General features: G+C 17.6%; 3 non-coding genes across 3 annotated transcripts; all 3 read left to right on the top strand.

The window, feature by feature from the left end:
• The first annotated feature begins 14,576 nt into the window (after window positions 1-14,576).
• INS49_002071 lies at window positions 14,577-14,649 on the top strand. Its single transcript has one exon. It is a non-coding gene; the product is annotated as a tRNA-Arg (tRNA).
• A 3,398-nt stretch (window positions 14,650-18,047) lies between these two features.
• Window positions 18,048-18,123, top strand: INS49_002070. Its single transcript has one exon. It is a non-coding gene; the product is annotated as a tRNA-Glu (tRNA).
• Window positions 18,124-21,850: 3,727 nt separating this feature from the next.
• Window positions 21,851-21,938, top strand: INS49_002069. The gene has a single exon. It is a non-coding gene; the product is annotated as a tRNA-Met (tRNA).
• The last annotated feature ends 666 nt before the right edge of the window (window positions 21,939-22,604 follow it).

The raw sequence follows: 22,604 nt of genomic DNA, 5'->3' as shown, positions 1-22,604 counted from the left end.
TAATTATTATTTATTTTTAATTATTAAGTTAAATTAATTTAACTTTTTTATATTTATTAATATATATAATAATTATTAATATAATTATTATATTTATTATAAAGCTAATTTTATTAAAATTATATAAATTATTATTAATAATTTTTAAATCTTTATAAAAAGCTTTTTAATAATTATAAAAATAATTAAACTTAATTTTTAAGGTTAATTATATATTTATAAAGTATTAAGCTTAATATTTATTAATAAGTTTAATATTATATAATTTTAATAATAAATTAATTATATTTTTTAAATTAAAAAGTTATAATAAAAATTTTTAAATATTATTAGCTAGGTTATATATTATAATATAATATTTAATTAATATAATAATTAATTATTATTAATTATAAAAGGGAAGAAGGTAAAAGGCTTAATTATATTAGCTATTTTATATATAGCGTTAAGGTTATTATTTATTAAGCATTTTCATAAGTTAAAGCTACTTAATTTTAAATAATCCTTTATATAAATAATACTTATTATTTTTATATTAATAATCTTTATTTTATAAATATATATTACTTTTAAAAAGTATAAAAAAAGGAAGGTATTAAGTTAAATTAAACTTAAGGTTAAAAGATAATTAATTAATTATATATATAAATTAAATTATAAATATGCTATTATTTTATTATATTATATTATTATAAAAGGCAAGTATATAAAAAGGCTTAAGTTATTATTAAAAAGTTAAAGGTTAGTTAATTTATTAAAATATATAATTAATAAGTAAAGGTTAATTAAATATATATATATATTAAAATATTTTAATTATATAAAGTTAAAAAGCTTAAAAGGTTATAATTATTATATAAATATTTTATTTATAATATATGTTATAAATTTATATTTTTATTACTTATAATGCTTAAGTTAAATAAGGATTAAATTAAATCCTTAAATTATTAATATAATTATTTAATCTTTAAATAATTAAAGTTTCTTAATTTAGCTTAGCTTAAGCTTTACTATACTTAATATTATATATTAAATAAAGAAATTAAAAAGTATAATTAAAGAATAAGTTATTAAAATAAAAGCTAAGTAAATAAGGTTAATAAATTATAAAAAGTAATAAATAAAGTATTTAAATAAAAGAAAAAGTAAAGTATAAAATAAAAATTATTAATTAAGTTAATAAATAGCAATACTTTTAATTTTAATATATAAGTATTAAATTATAAAATTTAATTAAAAACGCTTATTAAACATAAATTAATAACTTAAATGCTTATAAGATAATAATATTTCTTATTATTTAAACTTTTAATATATAAGTATTATTATAAAAATTTTAAATATAAGGTTTATTTTTAAAAAGAATGTAATTTAAAGTTAGCTAATTATATTATATTATAAAGTAATTTATAAGTAATTAATAAATATAAATTAAACTTTTACATTTTTATTAAGCGTTTATTTTAATTAAAGAAGTTATTTTATTATTCTTAATTAAAAACCTTTAATAATCTTTTATCTTTATAATTATATAATATATATATTTAAGTTAATTATATTAAAATTAATATAATAACTTTATAATATATAATATAATAATAATATTTAAAGTTATATTAATATAGTTTATTAATAAGTTATTAAATTATACTTTAATAATTTAAGTTTAAGTTTTAATGCATTATAATTTTCTTATCTTTTTATTATATTTAAATAATTACCTTATCTTTTTAATTATAATTTATATAGCTTTATATTTTAATTATATTATTATTTATATTTATAAAGTATTAAAAAGTATTATTAAAAATACTTTTTATAAAGATATTAATTAAGTTATAATTTTTAGCAATTTAATAAAGTTTAAAGATTTTATGCTTTTTATATAATTATTAAAGAATTATAATATTAATTATAAAGCGCTTTTTTATTATTATATTAAGCTTAATTAAGTATTTATATAAGGAATATAAATTAATATATATTATAAAAGGAATTATTATAATATTTAAATATATAATAATTTAATATAAAGTAGCTATTAATATTATATTTATATTAAAGTTATTAATTATATTATAAATCTTTAAAGCTAAAATATTTTAAATTACTTTTTAATACTTTATTAAGAATTAATAAATAATATTACCTTTAATATTTTATTTAAAAATTTATTAAGTTTATATTTTATTTATAAGTATAATAATAAAGCTAATTTATAAGCTAAAGTTTTTATTATTAATAAATAAGTTATTAATAAAGATTATTAATTTAGCTTAAAATAAATTTAAGGGTATATATTAAAGTTTATATTTTAAATTATTAATTTATTATTATAATTAATAATTTAGTTTATTATAATTTTTATATAAAAGCTTTTAAATTTAAGCTATTATTAATAAGTTAAATACTGCCTTAAGTTAATAAATAAAAGCAAGGTATACTTTTTATATATATTACTTTATATATTATTAAGTATAATTATTAACTTTATTATTAATAAGTATAATCTTTTTACTTTAATTATTTTAATAAAGATATAAAGTATCTTTATTAAAAATACTTAGTATTATATTATTAAAAATAAGTAACTTATTTATAATAAATACATTTTTTAACTTATATTAAATATTTATTTTTTTAATCTTTTAATTTTTTAACTTTAAAAATGTTAAAGTATTAAGGAATAATATATTATTAATTTATATAATAATAATAATAAAAATATTCTTTCTTTAATTTATAATTAAAAAGTATAAATTATATATTAAAATAATTATACTTAAATTATTATAATAAAACTTATAATAAGTTGCTTATTAATATATATTAAATTTAATAATATTATATAATGATTTAATAACTTATATAATGGTTTTAAAAAGATATTTATTTTAAATTTTAAAAAATAAGTAATATAAAATAAGTTGCTTAAGCTTAAACTTTAATTAAAAATATACTTAAGTAATATCTTAAAGCTTTAATTAAAAGCTTTATATTAAAAAGAATAAGGTTAAAATAATTAAAAGCCTTTAATTAATTCTTTAAATAATTAAAAATTATATAAAAATATTATGCTTATTCTTATTATTATATTTAATAATAATAAGCTATAATTTCTTATATAGCTTTTTAATTTCATCCTTAATCTTATAAATAATGCATAATTTAAAGAATTAAATACCTTTATATATTTTAAGATTAAAGAATTTAAAGTAAAAAATATTATTATTAATTAACTTTATAATCTCTTTATAATTAAATTCTTTAAATAAGTTATTTAAGGTATTAATTATATTATTATATTAAAGCTTTACAGAAAAATCATAATTTTTAACCTTTTATTAAATAAAACATATTTCTTTTTACTTATTTTTTAAACCTTTAAGTTATTTATATTATTAAAGTTATAGTGATTTTAATATTATTAAAGTTATAGTAATTTTAATATTATTAAGATTAAGTTTAATTTAAATTAAAAATAAACTTATTAAAAGCATTATTTAAAATAAAAATTAGCTAAATATTATTTTTTATATTTTTTATCTTAATAATATAATTAAATTAATATTAAATAAAAAATTATTAAGTTATATAAAAGGTTTAATATAAAGTTATATTTATTAATGCTAAATACTTTATATAATTTTTATTAATTATGCTTTTTTTACTATACTTATATATTACTTTATAATAAAAAACTTAATATGTTTATAATATTTAAGCTATTATAAATATTTAAAGCTATATTAATTTATTATTTAATATAAACCTTATATAATTTCTTTATAACTTTTTAAATAATTATTGCTTTTTTAAGAGTTAAGGGAGTTAATATAAAATCTTTTATAAGTTTTAAATATGCGCTAAAAATAAGAAATGTTAAAATAATGCCGTTAAGGCTAATTATATTATTTATTATTTTAATAATTATTTATAAAATAGCTTTCTTAATATAAGTTCTTAAAAATATAATATAAAGAATATTAAAAGCTTATTAAAGCAAAGCATAATACCTTTTAACCTTATTAATAAATTAATATGCCTTTATTAATATTTATTTATAAGTAATGCTTATAATTTATATAATATTTTAAATTTTTGCTAAGATAAAGTTAATTTCAATATTATAAATAATATAATTTAAAGATTTTAAATAAGTATTTATTTAACATTATTAAATAACCTTTTATATATTCTTTATAAAAAAAGAAATAAAAAAATATTTAGCTTAAAAAAAGGTTGCTAAATTAATAACTTATAAAATAAGTAAATTAAATAAATATATAATATTTATAATAATTTTATAATTAAAGTTAATATTATCTTAAAGGTTAAACTTAAAACATTATAATGCTATAAAATAAAGTTAATAATAATAATAAAACTTAAAAATTGCTTTTAAAATAAAAGAATTAATATTATTATAATTAATATTAATAAAGAAGTATAAAAAATAATTAATTAAAGGGCATTTAAACTTATAATAAAATTATTAAAGTTTTATTTTTATTAAGAATATTATTAGCATATTATTACTTTTTATATTAAGAAAAATTTATAAGTATCCTTACTTTTAAGTAATTAAAAAGGTTTTTTTTAAGTATTTATCTTTTTATTAAATTACTTTATTAATAATATTTTAAAGGAAAAAAGAGTTTTTATTTATATTTTAAATATAAAGAATAAAAGAAATAAGCTTATTTATAATATAAAATATTAACAGCCTTATTAAAGTATTAACTTATATTATATTAAATAATTTAATAAATAAGCTTAAGCTAAATTAAATCTTTACTTTATTAACTTATAAAATATTTAAATATATAAAAGATACTTAATATTATAAAGCTTAAAATTGCTTATACTTAATTATTAAAAATATTACTGTATTTATATTTAATATAATACCTTAATATTGCTAATAAAAATATTAATTTTAAATAATAAATATCTTTATTATTAAATAATTTTTAAAGTTATAGTAAATATTAAAGTTACTTATGCTATTAAAGAAGTTATAAAGAAAGGCTTAATTTATTAAAAAGGTATAATAAATACGCTTTTTTTTATTATTATTAATAATTAAAGTTATTATAATATTAGCAGCTTTAAACTTAAAACCTTTAAAGCTAATAAGGAATATATTAAACTTATTATTATTAACTTATTATTTAATATCCTTATATATATAAATATATACAGCTTTAATATATTATTAATCTTTAAGTAAATAATTTATTAATTAATATTTCTCTTTATAATATATAAAATACTTTTTCTTTTTATATTATATATTATTATTATTACCTTTATTAAGCTAATATTTGCTATTATAATTACCTTTATAAGGTTTTTTATTATAGCTATTGCCTTTAAATTAATAAAGCTAGCTTAAGAAAAAGTTTAATTAAAAGCTATTATTCTTAAAAAGAAATTAAAAGTACCTTAAGTATTAATTATTATTATTATATTGCTTATTAAAATAATATTATTTTTTAATATTTATAATAACTAAATTATTATTATTTTAATTATTATAATTATTAATATAACCTTATTTATAAATTTATTAATTATTCTTTATAATTATATATTATAATATAAGGTTTTAAGCCTTTAATATTTTAATATATTATTATAAAATAAAGTAAAGCTACTTAATATTTATTAGTATTATTAAAATAATATAATAAAATTTAAAAATGCCTTATATTGCTTATAAAATTATATTTTATAAAGAATTATCTTTATAAATAATATACTTAAATACTTTATAATAAAGCTATATCTTATTAATAAGCATTTAAAGAATATTTATATAATTCTTATTTAAGTTTTTTTATTAAAAAGTAAAAAAGGTTAAAGTATTTTAATTTATAAAATAATTATAATAATTATTATTTATATTAAAGTAGTTTTTAAGTTTCTTATATGCTTAAATAAATAAATTCTTTTAATTAATAGCTTAAATATAATATATCTTTATTAATCCCTTAAATATATATAAAAGAGCTATCTTAAATTATTAAAATTAAATTTATAAGTTATTATAAATCTTATAAAAAAGAAAGATCTTATTATTAAAAATATTATATAATTTTTTAATAAATATTTTATTCTTATAATAATATTTACTTAAGTTAATTATTATATTTAAGTTAAATAGGAAATTCTTTATCTTTATTAAAGGTAAAAAAATATAATAATTATATATTATATAAAAATTGTTAACTTAAAAACGGTTATTACTTCCTTTTAATAAATTAAAAAATTTTAAAGAGCTATTATTATCTTTATTATTATTATTAAATAAGCTAGGCAATTTAAGTAATTTAGGATTAAGAAAATTATTATTATTAAATAATTCCTTAGCTTTTATTAAAATATAATTAAAGTTAAGAATAATATAAATACTTAAATTATAATCTTAAATTTAATTAATTTTAAATATAATATAATATTTTTATTTTTAATTTATTAGCTATTTAAAATAATTTAATACTTTAAAAATATATATAAGTTCCCTTAAAGTATTTACTCCTTAAATATAAATGCCCTTAATTTAAAAAGTTTTCTTAATAATGCATAATAAGTTTTTATTAACTTACTTAAATATTAGCTTAATTTAATTATAAAAGTCCTTAATAAATATTTTATATACCTTATTATTTAATATATATATTATAGTTTAAATTTAACTTTAAATATAAGTATTTAAATATTATTTATTATTAAGGAATCTTAAGGAATTTATTTATATTAAGAAATTAAGTATTTTAATAATGCTTTTAAGTATGAGAATATAATTTATTATAGTTAATATTAATAAATTATTTTAATTAATAATATTGCTTATTATATTTATTATATTATAATTATTTCTTATTATTTTAATAAAGTAATAATAAGGGTATATTTAATTTAAGAAAGAAAATAATAAAAATGGGAAATAAGTAATATTAAGAGAAAAATAAAAAAGTTAAAGGTTACTTTTATAATTTAATTATTAAAAGGTAAATTAATTTCTTTCTTTATATTTATTTATATAATAAGATATAAGTAAATATATTATTAATAAAAATAAACATTAATTTAATTCTTTTAATTATAATTATTAAATTTAAAAGTTATTATTAAGATTATTTAAAATATAATAAATATATATATATTAAGGGTAAAGGAATTTATTATAATTTCTTATTATAATAACTACCTTTTTATATATTAAGTATTATTATTATTATAAATTACGCTATATAAATTTATAATATTAATAATGTTAATTAATATAATTAAAAGGTTATTTCTTTAAGCCTTATTAATTTATAATTACCTTTATAATTATTAATTAATATTAATTAAATTATATATTGCAATATAATATTTAATTAATATAATAATTAATTATTATTAATTATAAAAGGGAAGAAAGTAAAAGGCCTAACTATACTAGCTATTTTATATACAGCGCTAAGGCTGCTGCCTGCTAAGCATCTTAACGGGCCAAAGCTGCCTAGTCCTAAATAGTCCTCCATATAAACAACACTCATTATTCCCATCAATATCTTATTTAATAATATATTAAATAAATATTTATTTTTTAATTTAATTAAGTTTATATATATTAATATATAATTTTTTATAAAAATATTATTAATTTATTTTATAATATAATATAATTTTAAATATATTAAAAATTTATATAGCTTTTTTAACTTTTAAGAGTTTTTTATTAAGTTTTTTAAATTAAATTATTATTTAAATAATTAACATAATTTTATTTCTTTTAAATAATAAATATATTTAAAGTTATTAATTTTTAATGCATTAAATATTTAAATAAATAAATTAAAGTGAAATTAATATAAAACATTAAGATATAATTTATATTAAAATAAGCTAGCTTTATTAAAACCTTAAAACTTTAAATAATATTATATTTCCTTTAATTCTTTTAAATTAATTAAATTAATTAAATTAATTAAATTAATTAAATTAATTAAAAATAAGGTTATTAAAGTAATTAATATTAATTAATATTAACTTTTATTAAATTAATTATATTAAATAAATATTAAAGTTAATAAAAATTAAGTAAAGTTATAAAAAGTAATTATTTATTAATATTAATTATTTATTAATAAATTACGTTATTATATTAAACTTTTATATAATTTTATACTTTATTAATTAAAACTTTAATATAATATATTTATAATAAAATTATATTATAAAATATTATTATTTTATAATTAAGCTTTATAAAGTTAATAAGTTATTAATAATTAATTATTATTAAATAATTTATTTATATAATAAAGAAATATATATTTTTTAAATATATATTATTATAATTTAATATAATAATTTACTTATTTATTATTAAAATTATTATAAAATCTTTTTAATTATAATATTAAATATAATATCTTTATTTTTTATAATTTTTTATTTAACGTTTTTATTAAATATTTTATTATTAATATATAAATTAAGTTTTATATTTAATAATATTTACTTTTTATATTAAATTAATTATAATAACTTATTATATTATAATTAAACTTTTTATAATATTATATTAATATAAATTATATAAGAAAATAAATACATTTATTAAGTTTTTATAAAAAGGATTTCTTAAAGCTATTTTTATAATAAATAAAGCTTATATTACATAGGTTTTAAAGGGCCTTTAAGGGCTTTAAAGAGCTTTAAAGGCCTGTTTACTTAGGGAATTATTTAAGCTATAATATATATAAAAAGGAAAATAAATATTAAAAGATTTAAAATTAATGAGGAAAAAAAGCAAAATTATATAATTAATTTACTTATCTTTAATTATTATAAAACCTTATTAAGCTTATATTTTTATAACTTATTTTTAAATATTTATTTTTAAAATATATTATAAAATTATTAATATAATATACCTTTTATAAATTAAGCTTATAATTTATGTAATTAATTTATTTATTAATATAGGAAAATTATAATTATTAATAAAGTAATTATTATTATAATCTTTATTATAATTATAATTATTTATATAATAAAAAACTATAAATATATATTTAATTAAATAAATTATTAATATTAAAATTAATTAACTTTTAAATAAAGCTTAAAAGTTATAATTTTTTTATTAAAATACTTTATTATTTTAATTTTAACCTTAATTTATTTACCTTTAATTATAAATATAAAGTAATTATTAACTTTTTTAATATTAATAATAAAAACTTTAAGCTTATATATTTAATTATTTTAAAGTTTAAGCTTAATGATTTATTTACTTTTTTAATAAAAAATAAATTAATATTATTATATTTATAAATAAGTTTAATAAAATAATTAACTTTAAACTTAATTTATATTATATTATTATAATTAATTTTTTAAAAGTTATTTTATGTAATAATATAATATATTTAACATTAATAATTAATATATTACTATTTTTTATTTATAACAAATATATTATAATAACTTTAATTTTTTATATTTTTTTATTAACTTATATAAAGTTATTAATATTTTATATAATTTATTATATATATAAATTATAACTTTAATATTATTAAAATATATTATAATAATAATAATATAATTAATTATTTAAATATTATTTATATTTATAAGGTTAAATATAATATTTTTAATTATTATTAATTAAAATATTATATATAATTATATTATTAACTTAATAAATTATATTAAAACTTATATTATAATAAAGTATTATATATTAATTAATAAAAAGGTTAATTTAATTATTATTAATATTATTAATAATATAATAAATATAATTTAAAATATTATAAATAATATTTACATTAATAATAATATATATTATAAGTTAAGCTTTGCTTATTATAATTAATTAATAAGCTTTAACTTTATAAAAATAAGCTTTAATATAAATATAAATAAAAAGTAAATTTCTTTTTTTATACTTTAAATATAAACTTTATTTAAATATTTTATAATAAATAACTTAAAGCTAGCTTATAATATATATTTAAAATTTTCTTATATTATAAATTTATAATATAATTATATAAAACTTAATATAATAAAACTTAAAAAGAATAATAATAGCTTATTAAGCTTTTTTTATTTTAAAAAACTTTTATTTTAAAAATACTTAATAACTTAATTAATAAAAATAAAAGTTAAGTTTATAATAAATAAGGAAGTAATTAATATTAAAAAAGTTTAATTCTTTTATATATTTAATTAATTAAAAACTTTTTATAATTAATTTTTATTTTATATTAATTTTATAAAAATATTTAAGAAATAATTAAAAAGCTTTTTAAAAAAAGTTTACTTTATGCTTAAGGATTTTTTTAAGTAAAAATATATTAAGTTTAACTTACTTATATTATAATAATATTATAAAAAGGAAATAATAAAATTTTTTACTTAATTTAATTAATTAATTTATATAATAAAAGTTTAAAATTAATTAAATAAATATAAAATATTATTAATAATTAATAATTTAACTTTTATAATAAAAGCTTAGCTTAATTATAAAAAATAATTAAATATATTTAAGGCCTTTTACTTTACTTTATAATTATATAAAGGTATTTTTAATATTATAATAAAAAAAATAATATTTAATTTTAAAATAATAGAATAATAAATATTAATATTATAATAATTTTAATAAGCAATGTTAAATATTTTATATATAATTAACTTAGTTATTATAAATATAATTACCTTAATTATTATAAAAAAATAAAAATATAACTTTTATTAATTAAAGTTAATAAAAAAAATTATTTAAAAAAATATAAATATTTTTTTATAAAGTAAGGTTTAAAAATAATATTAATTTAATATTAAATTAATTATATATTAATTAATTTAATATTATAAAATATTTAAAATTTAAAAATTTCTTATTAATAAAATAAATTACTTATAATTAAGTATTAATTAATTATAAATTATATAATAAATTTATAATTTTAAGGTTTTAAATAAGAAAGCTTATATAAAAGGCTTGCATTAAAAGATTATAAAAATATTATTAATTTAATTATTAACTTATATTTAAATAATTATTTTTTATTAGCTTACTTTAATTAATATATTAAATTATAAGCATTAAAAGTATATTAATTATAAAAAGTAAGCTAAGCCTTTAATATATTTAAAAGAATATTAAGATATAATTAATTAATTAAGTAAAAAGCAATATTTAATTTATAATTAAATTATAATATCCTTTATTTTTATTATATAACTACTTTTTAAAACTTATATAAAAACTTAAAGAAAGAAGATATATTATAAGTTAAGCTTTGCTTATTATAATTAATTAATAAGCTTTAACTTTATAAAAATAAGCTTTAATATAAATATAAATAAAGAGTAAATTTCTTTCTTTATACTTTAAATATAAACCTTATTTAAGCACCTTATAGCAAATAACTTAAGGTTAGTTTATAATAATATTATTAATATTAATTAAATAAAATAAAATATTAAAAAATAAGCAGCTTTATAATTATATTAAAAATCTTATTATAATAAAAAATAAAAGTAATTAAAAGAATTTTATTTTACTTTAATTAAATAAATTTATTATAAATAAAAGTAATTTACGCTTTTTTTAATAATTAATATATTAATTAATTTATAAATTAATAATTTTATTTTAATATAATAAAATATTATAAAGATAATATATATTAATAATTATAATATTTATATAAATAACTTAATTTATACTTTAAATATCTAATTATATATATTATATTTATATTTAATAACTTAATAATAAATTTATAATAAATTTATTATTATCTTTTATTTATATAAATTAAATTTATACTTTTATTATTCTTTATAAATAACTTATTATATATATTATTTTTAATTTATATAAATATAAATTTTTAATTAAAGGAAATTAATATTATATAATAAAATTAAAATAAATTTTAATAAATATTTAATAAATTTATTATATATATATATATATATAAATAAATTTCTTATATATTTACCTTAAATTTATAAAAAATATAAATTTTTATATCTTTTCTTTTTATTATAAATTTAAAGATATTTAATATTTTAAATCCTTTTTTTTATATAAAAATATAAAAATCTTTATTATATTTATTTCTTTATTTTTAATTAAATTTATTTTTATACTTTAAAATATATTAATAAATAAAATAATATTCTTTTATTTAAAATAACTTTCTTAATTTTTATTTTAATATTAAAGTATTTATTATTAATAAAAATAGTTTTAAAATTAATATTAACTTAAGATTAATTATTATAATTATTATTAAAAAAACTTAATAATAAATTTTTTAAAATAAAGAAAAAGATTTAATTTTTATTTAAAATAATATAAAATAAAAACTTAAGTTATAGAATTAAAAGTTAAAATAAATTTTTAATTTATAATATTAATATAATTTAAAGCTTTAATAATAAAAGTTATTAATAATATATTTTATTATTATTTAAATAAGCTTTATATATTAATTTATATAAAATATATTATTATATATAACTTAAATATATTTATTAATATAAATATTAATAAATTTTAAAAAATAATTAATAATTACTTTAAAGTTTTAAATTAAATAAATTATTATATTTTAATTACTTTAATTATTATTATTAATATTAAACTTAATCTTAAATATTAAAAAACTATTAATAATTTCTTTATTATTTAAAAAGAAATTAATTTTTTAATTTTTTTATTTAAATAAATTAATATTAATATTAATTCTTTTATTATAATGCTATTTATAAGCTTTTCTTAAAATAAATAAATTATTAAAAATTAATTATTTTATTTTAAAATATTTATATTAATTTTAACTTTTTTTATTAAAATTTTTTTTTATAAAATAAATAATATATTACATTTTATTTACTTTAATTATTATTAATATTAATTTTTATTTTTATAAATATTTTATTTTTTAATTTTTATTATTATTTAAAATAAAAAGTATTTAAATATTTATATTATTTTAATTTAAAATTTATAAAAAGAAAACTTATAAATAAGAAATTTATAAATAAAAATTAATAAAAAGTATATTTAAAAATAAAATATTAAAAAATAATATATTTATTTAAAAATTATATATATAAATAGGTAATTAAAATTAAAAATAAAATATTATTAATATAAAGTAAAATAAAATAAATTTATAATAATAAATTTTTTATTAATAATATTATTAATAAAAAAAGATTAAGTTATTATAATTAATTAAGTTATAATAAAAAGTAAATAAATTTTATTAATATAAAATATATTTAAAAATAATATTTAAACTTAAAATAATAAAATATAATATATTAAACTTATTATAATAAATTAAAGAATAAAGTTTTTAATAATATTATTTATAAAAAAGATAAATATTTAAAAATATAATTAAAAAAGAAATTAAACTTAATTATTTATTTTATTTATTAAATTATTAAATATATTTAATTCTTAATTTTATTAAATATATATTTTTAAATAAGTTTTTATTAAATTTTAAGCTTTTTTATAATTAGCTTTAAAGGCCTTATATATTATTTATTATAATATTGTTAAAGTAATAAATGCTTTTATAAAGTTTTAAATATAAGAATTATTAAAATAATTATAAAAAATATATTTAAAAGCAATATAAATTAATAAAGATAATAATATTAAATTTACTTAATTAAAATTTTTAAAAATAAAAAAATAAAGAAATTAATATTATTTTTATAAAAGTTAATTATATTATATTAATTATTATAAAGTATAATAAACTTAAATTATTAAAATATATAATTAAAAATATATTAAGTTTAATATATTTATTTATTTTTCTTTAATATAAATTATTTAATAATTATTTAAAATTTTAAGATTAACTTAATATATTTATATAATTATTGCTTAATATAAGATTATTATAATAAATAATAATTATAAAAATATATAAAATATAATATAAGTATTAAATTTTATTTTTATTATTATTTTCCTTTTAATTTAAGGCCCTTGTAAATTAAAATAAACCTTTAAATATCCTCTTTATACTTTTAAGTACTTATATCTTTAAAAGCATAATAATTATTATAAGTAATATAATAATAATTTACATTAAAATAAACATTATAAAATTAAGTTTTAATATTAAATATATAATAAAGCTTATATTAAAAAAGCTTATAATATTATTATTATTATTTAAATTTAGCTTAATATTTAAAATATATAAAATAATATTATTTTAAAATAACGTTATAATTATACTTATTATAATTATATTTAAACCTTTAATAAAGCATTAATTAATAAATATAAATTATATTATGCTTGCTTAGCTAAAGGATAAAGCTTATATTATATTTAAAAATAGGAATTTATTAAATATCATTAAAGATATATTTATAATAATAATTAAAAACTTTATTTTTAAAATTATAAAAGGCATATTTATATTAAATAATATTAATATAATATTTAAAGCAAGGCCGGGTAATATTAATAAAGTTAAAGCAATATAACTTAATTTTAATATGGCCGCGTAGCGCACTGGTCATGCATCTGGCTTCTCTCTATGAAGAGCGTAGGTTTAAACCCTGCCGCGGCTGTTAAGACCTTTTTTAGGAATTTTCCCCTTAAATATGCTATGGTAAATTGCAGCCTGCCTACCCATAACCCCCATAGCCGAAAAGGGCTTATATTTAAGGCCCTAAAAACCCCATTAAAGCTAATAAAAAAATAAGTACTTAAAAAAAGCCCTAAGCCCTTAAAACCTTAAATTAATAACGCCTTAAAATACATTTTATAATAAGGCCCCCTTATAAGAGGCCTTTAAATTAATTAATAAATAAGCTTTATTATAAGCCTTAATTAGCTTTATTAAAAGCCTTGCATTAATAAAAATAGCTTTGCAATCTTATATTAAAGCAATTATAACCCTTAGTAAAAAAATAATAACCCCTTATTAAGTAATTATAAGGGATTTGCTTATAAAAAACGGCCCTTATTAAGATTAAAATTAAAAAAAAGGATTATTAAGAAAGAAAAGCAAAGTTCCATAAATCTTAGGAAAGGTTAAGAGAAGAGCTCTTAATTAAAAGAATTAAAAGACATACTAATTTTCATTTAGCTCCAAGGCACGGTTTTTTTAATATAAGTAAATTTATAAAAGAACTATATATTAATTAGCAAGCTATATATATATTATAGCTTTATATAAATAAAACAATATTATTATTATTAATTTTAATATATTTAAAGGCAGGTAAATTAACTTATAATAAATATTATTAATTTTTATTTAAAGATATATTATTATTTTCCTTACCTTATATAATTAAAGCTAAAATATATATATAGAAAAGACCGTTATTTTCCTTATAATTAATTAATATATATTTATAAAATAAAATAAATAATATAAAATATATATTAAATTAAATATATATTTTATTTAATATTTTAATAAAGATTAAAAAAGTAATATTTTTATAATTTATATAATATTTTAATTTAAAAATAAATATAATAATTAAACAATCTTTAATAATAAATAAATAAAAAGTATAGCATTATTATTAATACCAAATATTAAATTTATAATTAATATTATTAATTAAGATTAATTTAAATAGTTAATTTAACTTATATAATTAAAATATTAAATATATTAATTAATTATAATAATAATAATATTAAAAAATAAAAGGAAAAAAACGTATAAAAAATGTAAGTATTAAATATTAAAAGTATAATTATTATAAATATAATATAAAATTATTAAAATATAATTAATAATTTATTTTTAAATAATCCTTAAATAAATTTATATTAATTTTAAGTAAAATAATTATTATTTATTTACATATAAGGTTTTTAAAATAAAATTTAAAACTTAAATTATTTATTTAAATCTTAAAATAAAGCCTATTTTTAAAAAATAATTATAAGGTAACAAATATTAAAAACTAAGAAAATAATTACTTTTTAAAAAACTAAGCCTTTCTTTAAAGCTAAGATTAAGCTTAAAAATATAGCTTTTTATATATTACCTTAAGCACGTTATTTAATATTCTTAAAATATTTAATATAGCTTTTGCACCTTAGTTAATAAATAACTTAATTAAGGATAATAATATAAGAAAGTAAGCTAGCATATTTTAATAATTTTAAAGAAGCTATTTAATTAATAATTTACCCTTTTTATTTTAATATATTCCTGCTTTATTAAGATTAAGGCAATAAATATATAAGTAAATAAAACTCTTAATAATATTAAGCACTTTATAAATTATATAAAAATAATTTAAAAACTTAAAAGAAAATAATAAATAGCTTAAAGAATAATGTAAGCTTTTTTAAAAAATATTATTTAATTATCTTTAAGGAGGTTAAATAAATAAATTATTTCTTAACAGTAAAATAGCTTTATAATAAAGATTTTCTTATTAATAATAAGGTAAAAAATATATTTTATATAAATTAAGTTTTAAGTAATAAATAAGCTTAATATAAGTTTTAATTATATAAAAAATATATTAATAAAGATATATAATTAAAATAGAAGTAAGTATTAATAATTAAGTTATAAAATCCTTATACTTTTATTAAACTTAAAGCGTTATAAGTATTAAGCTTAAAATATAAGCATATAAACGCTTTTATAATTAATTATATAAGTTATTTAAAATATTTTTTAATTTAATATAATTTATATAAATTATAATAAGGCAAATACCTTAAGCTATAAAATTATTATAATAAATATAAGTTAATATATTAATATTAAAAACTTCTTTACCATTAATAATATTATTAAAGCCTTTAATATAATATTATTTATTAATAAATATATAATATTTAGCGCTATTTAAGCTTATTAAGCAAACTTTAAGTTAATTAAAGATATAAATTAATAGCTTTTAAAAAAAATGTAAATATTAAGGCAATAATTATTAAATAAAAAAAGAATAAATCTTAAAAAAAATAAGATTATCTTAAAACTAAGGCAGATAAACAAGTAAAGCAAATAAGACTTAAGCTAACAAAAGGAAATACTCAGGCAGATTGCAGGCACCATCGCTATAGCATTCCAGGACTACCATAAAATGCTGTCGTGCAACAAGACCACCGCAAACACTTACATAAGTCAGGCTGGCGGCGCCATTAAGGAGATCATCCAGGTCTACACGGACCTCTAGCCAGGCACATGGTCGACTGATCCCTAGCTCCCGGTTATCAGCCATGTCAGGATCCAGGAACTTGGCAATGATCACGCTTCTTTCCGTAAACACCGGATACGAAAGAGAGTGCATTTAGAGGACATCCACTTGCCACGGCCCACCCTGATGGTCTACCGGCTCTGAGATTAATAGATGCATTCACCCGATCGCAGCATGAGTTTAACACGGCTAGCTACTATTATATATGCAACCTTTATCGTTGCGCAGTATATGTGAGTCCTGGGAAGTTGACCTTATGAATTAAACTGAGTCTTCGTAGCAAAACCCGACGAAAGCCCCAGCGGCAGCGCAGTAGAGAGTATCAGGAGATTTTAGAAGATGGTGAGGCAACCGAGAAAATCGGGAGGGAGAGGATAAGACTACTATATCCGAAGCCCCGAGGCAATAGGCGAACTTGCGTTACGAGGCCACGAGGCTTATAGAATCCATTGAAATATTAACTAGGACAAGGGGTGATTGGGGAAGCAGGCTTTACAATTTGTCCAGTTTGCCACCTTGCCCTTATACGTGTCCCAGTATCTTTGCTCCGTCCATTTTCTTTCCCCTTAATCTCTTACTTCCAACCATGCTTTTTATGGACTTGCTTATTTTTATTATATGTAAATGTTACGAAATGAGTAGGTTAATTAACATACTGCTAAATGTAGCCAAAGAGAGCAGAAGACTTTATTAACAAAAGCGATATCACGACAGCTTGTGACCAAAGTGGTTATCAAACTTACAAATTGAAGGTCTTATAGCCTTTGAGAGCAAGGGTGAAGTGTGATCGTGTGGTGTAATGGTAACATCCGGATTCTCATTATCATCCCGGGATAGCTGGTTCGATTCCAGTCGCGACCACGTATTTTGCTCTTCCCCTTGAGCACTTTTTGCTTCATCAATAATACTACTTAATTTTTTTTTATCTTGCTAGCCATCTATTACACGTAGGAAGCCAATTCTAATTTTAGCGACATGGGTGCTGCAGGTGGCTTATGGAGCTCGGTCCATGCCAGGCTGCTGGATGCTGGAAATGCAAGGTGCAGTGTTAGATTAGTCTTATCGATAGTGCCGCCGGCTGGCGCTGTGGGGCGACCCGCGCCAGGGCATTTGCTACTCAAATAGCGAATTTCTCGAGGGATCTAGCTGAACACATACACACACACACACACTCCGTACAGTAACAACTCCTCAGACCGTTTCGGAAGATCATATGGAATCCTACTAGGACCCGGAACAAGAGAGCGTATCCTCAGGCATAAGGACACCAGAATCAGAACCGACTGACACAGTAGAACCCATCCGAGCGACGAGTACGCAGACCCTGGCATTGAGTCTGGCGGCCTGGCTCAACACACCCATCGGAAAACCGTCTCGCACCGAGGACAGACCGTCGAACCAACCACGCTATCAAATTTTCCACGCCCGATTGCCCCAATTTCTCTATACGCGGGCCACAGTGCAGACTTTTGTCGCGAATCACCGAAAACCCCCTACCACACTGGCTACCAACTGGTCGCAACTCTCAAGGGCCAGCCTGCAGCCGCATTGCTGGACAGCTAGACAGCTAGACAGCGGTGCAGAAGGTGGCCAGCTGGCAGCGCACAGATCACCCCTTCTGGCTTACTCGAAGGCTGCAGGCCTACCTACTTAGGTTGCCTTCTGCCTTCCCTTCTACACCACTCACAAATCCAGTGCGTTGAACCCTACTTTGCGTACCACACAACCTTGAGACTCACCAATTACAACCAATTAACCAGATTCAACACCAACTACGTTGCCCTCGAGCATACGCCCAGAATCCCAGGCAACACTGGTAATACCTACGATGGATGATTTTCAGCAGAGGCTTGAAAATGCGAAAGTTGAGCAGGACCTGTCATACTTTATAACTGGAGAAGGGAAAAAGGCCAGGGTTTGATTCAATTCCGGCAAGCAGACGAGACTAGTCGAATCCTTTCATTGTGATAAAAGACCCGAAGTGAAGAAGTTCTGGTATAGCCAGGACTGTACTCCTGAGAATCTTGTTAACCAAGTCAGTAAATCAACCTTGGTTGCTATTAATATTGGCAACCATCAATCAGAGACTGCTATTAATGTTGGTATTGCTATCCTGCCTACCTTTCCCAACTACCTCGACATACCTTTAAAAGGTATTACCAGCCTTTTGAAATATGGAGCCTATATTTATAATTTTTATACCCCAACGCAAGGATTATTACTAGTTATAGATTTTAAACCTTTATGGTTTAAATTTAAGGGAATTTTTTCAGCTAATAAGATTAAAGAAAAACTTATTAAGATATTATAGTAAATAAAAAGGGAGTTAAATAAACTAGGAAATAAGCTAGGCTTAATCCTATTTAGTGCTGGTAGGGACCTAAAAGCTATTTTACGGTTATTCCCAAAAATCATTCCATTATTTGCTTGGTGGACTGATATCCAGGCTATCGCTAGCAAGATCATTATTATTGTTGGAAGTATAGGCAGGAATACTCCCAGGCATGGTTCTTCCTCCCTTGGTAAGATATTAGTGGCTCTTGGGCATAATACTTTATGTTATGGTAGTACTTCTTAACGCCTCTTAAAATACAAATCTTTACATAATGCAGCTCGTACTCTTATGATGGTAGTGGGTATTATAAGGAAACTTAGGGCTGGTAAGAAACTTATAGTACAAGAGCATATAAAGCCTGGGTTAACCCTGATGAGGAGGAAAATATGGATTAGCCAACCACAGCCTGCTAAGCTGTTTCTGTTTATCGCCAACATCAAAATGGAAACAGGCTGCCCGACACCACGCGAGTATTGAAGATGCAGAGACCTTTGGGATATCTTTGCCGCGTATGAACCTAACGCTATGAGTAGGAGGATTTGCCATAGCAATAGCACTTGGGTGGATTGGTTTAATGAGTGTAAGGGTGGTTGTGGAGCTTATATCTGGATCTTAGTCTCGACGAAGGTGCTGGTAGAGCAGCTTGTAAAGGACTTCCATAGCAAGTAAATGCAGGACGGCCGGCTTGTGGTAAAGGATACGTCTATACCTCTGGGAGCCATAATAACCACGGGATGTACTGATTGTAAGTAAAAGGCAGTCCTTCTCTATACGTTTTTTCTTTCTAAATGCTTAAGCGTAACACCTTCCCCTCCACCACATACTTATTCACCAGGCTAACATTATATGCAGCCATTAAGTTAAAGCAAGATAATAAAGGAAAGCAAGATAATAAAGAAAAGCAAGATAACAAAGGAAAGCAAGATAATAAAGAAAAGTAAAATAATAAAGGAAAGTAAGATAATAAAGAAAAGTAAAATAATAAAAAAAAGCAAAATAATAAAGAAAAGTAAAATAATAAAGAAAAGCAAGATAATAAAGAAAAATAAAATAATAAAAGAAAGTAAAATAATAAAGAAAAGCAAGATAATAATAAAAAATAAAATAATAAAAGAAAGTAAAATAATAAAAAAAAAGCAAGATAATAATAAAAAATAAAATAATAAAAGAAAGTAAAATAATAAAGGAAAGCAAAATAATAAAGAAAAGCAAGATAATAAAGAAAAGCAAGATAATAAAGGAAAGTAAAATAATAAAGGAAAGTAAGATAATAAAGGAAAGTAAGATAATAAAGGAAAGTAAGATAATAAAGAAAAGCAAGATAATAAAGGAAAGCAAAATAATAAAGGAAAGTAAGATAATAAAGGAAAGCAAAATAATAAAGAAAAGCAAAATAATAAAGGAAAGCAAGATAATAAAGGAAAGTAAAATAATAAAGAAAAGCAAAATAATAAAAGAAAGCAAAACGACAAAGGAAAGCAAGATGATAAAGGAAAGCAAGACGATGAAGGAAAGTAAAACGATGAAGGAAAGCAAGATAACGAAGGAAAGCAAGGCGAATAAGCAGTCTGATCTTAGTCCCCAGAGGTCTGCAGGTTGCGAGGGCCAAAAGAACCCGGATTGAGAAGGGCAACGACGTAGGAGTGATACAACCTACCAGGGGGAGGGGGGTTTTTTGTTAATATTGCACTACTATGTTAATGGAATAGCGACATAATAGTGACATGTAATTAAGATTTTGATATGCTTTTTTTATGTATACATTGCATTATTTACACGTTACTGATATGTAAACGTTCTTAACATACTATGACATAATGTTAACTTTTAATATAGGGTAAAAAAAAAAGCCCTTTTTTTTTCTCATCCCTAACCCAACTACTTATTTATTTTTTATTAGCTTAACTATTTATTATGAGAGGGTTTATGGAATTACGGAAATATTTAAAAATAAAAATAGGTTTAGAGTTGATAAGGTTTAAATTAAAGCTTTTAATATAGATTTATTTTAATATTGGCTGATATTGGCTGATATAAAGTTAATTTTAATATAAAGTTAATATTAATATAATTTAAAGCCTTGATATAATTAACTTTTGGTAGTATTTTGATAGTATTTTGCTAGTATTGCATTGTAATTTCAAAATTTTGTTTGGATCTCAAAACATGATTGCGTTGCGTGACCCATACAAAGACCCCCCCTCCCCCTGGTAGGAAGTGCTCGGGAAACAAACATTTCAACAACCAGTTGACGTCACGGTGGGCGAGTGGTCTAAGCCGTTTACCTCATAAGTCAATGCCTTCGGGCGCGAGAGTTCGAATCTTTTTTACGCTTTTGGCTCGAGCTTCCATGAAGCGTTTAATTTTGATCCCGCCTAAGCGTTCCTCGTGTACTAACCTCATTGTTGTGCTCGTCTGCAGTTTGCGTGTGGTTGGGAGCTGGGATACCGTTGCGCAGGTGCTTATGTCTTGAATCCTTTCTGTGACATTGCGCGACCGGAATGCACGCGAGGGTCGAGTCTTTCCGATGAACTACCACCAACCTGGTCTCTGAGAGAATTTGTGTGTGGGTGAGCGAAATCACCAACAGACAACTGGCATTTGCTTGACCGGCGTCCGCGGGTCCTAATTGATGGAACTGAAAGGAAAGGAGTAGGATGCAACAGGCGTTTGAGCATGGTCATAGCGGAACGGCTCTAACGGCTCTCCTCAAGCGATATGTGCTTGACGACCTTGATGAGCGAAATGATTGTTATTCAAATATAGTTGTGTGTGTGTCCTGCCCAGGTGAGGACCTCGCCTCATTGCTGCCTGGTGACCTCATTCCTTGTTTAGAAACCAAAGCCTGCCACATATATGAATCTAAAGACAAACCTGTACTGGGAATGTACATTTCAGGACAACGATAGCCTGACTGCAAAGTGCGGTAGATACTAGAAAGGAAAGGTGTCAACTGGAGTTCAACAGTTTCTTCAGGTTCAACAACAGGGTTACCTGGAGGTACAGT

This window comes from Diaporthe citri, assembly GCF_014595645.1.
Source record: "Diaporthe citri strain NFHF-8-4 chromosome Unknown scaffold_1, whole genome shotgun sequence".
In the NCBI taxonomy this organism is placed as follows: domain Eukaryota; kingdom Fungi; phylum Ascomycota; class Sordariomycetes; order Diaporthales; family Diaporthaceae; genus Diaporthe; species Diaporthe citri.
Note: the sequence above shows the minus strand (reverse complement) of the source record. Positions and strands in the feature narration are given on the sequence as shown.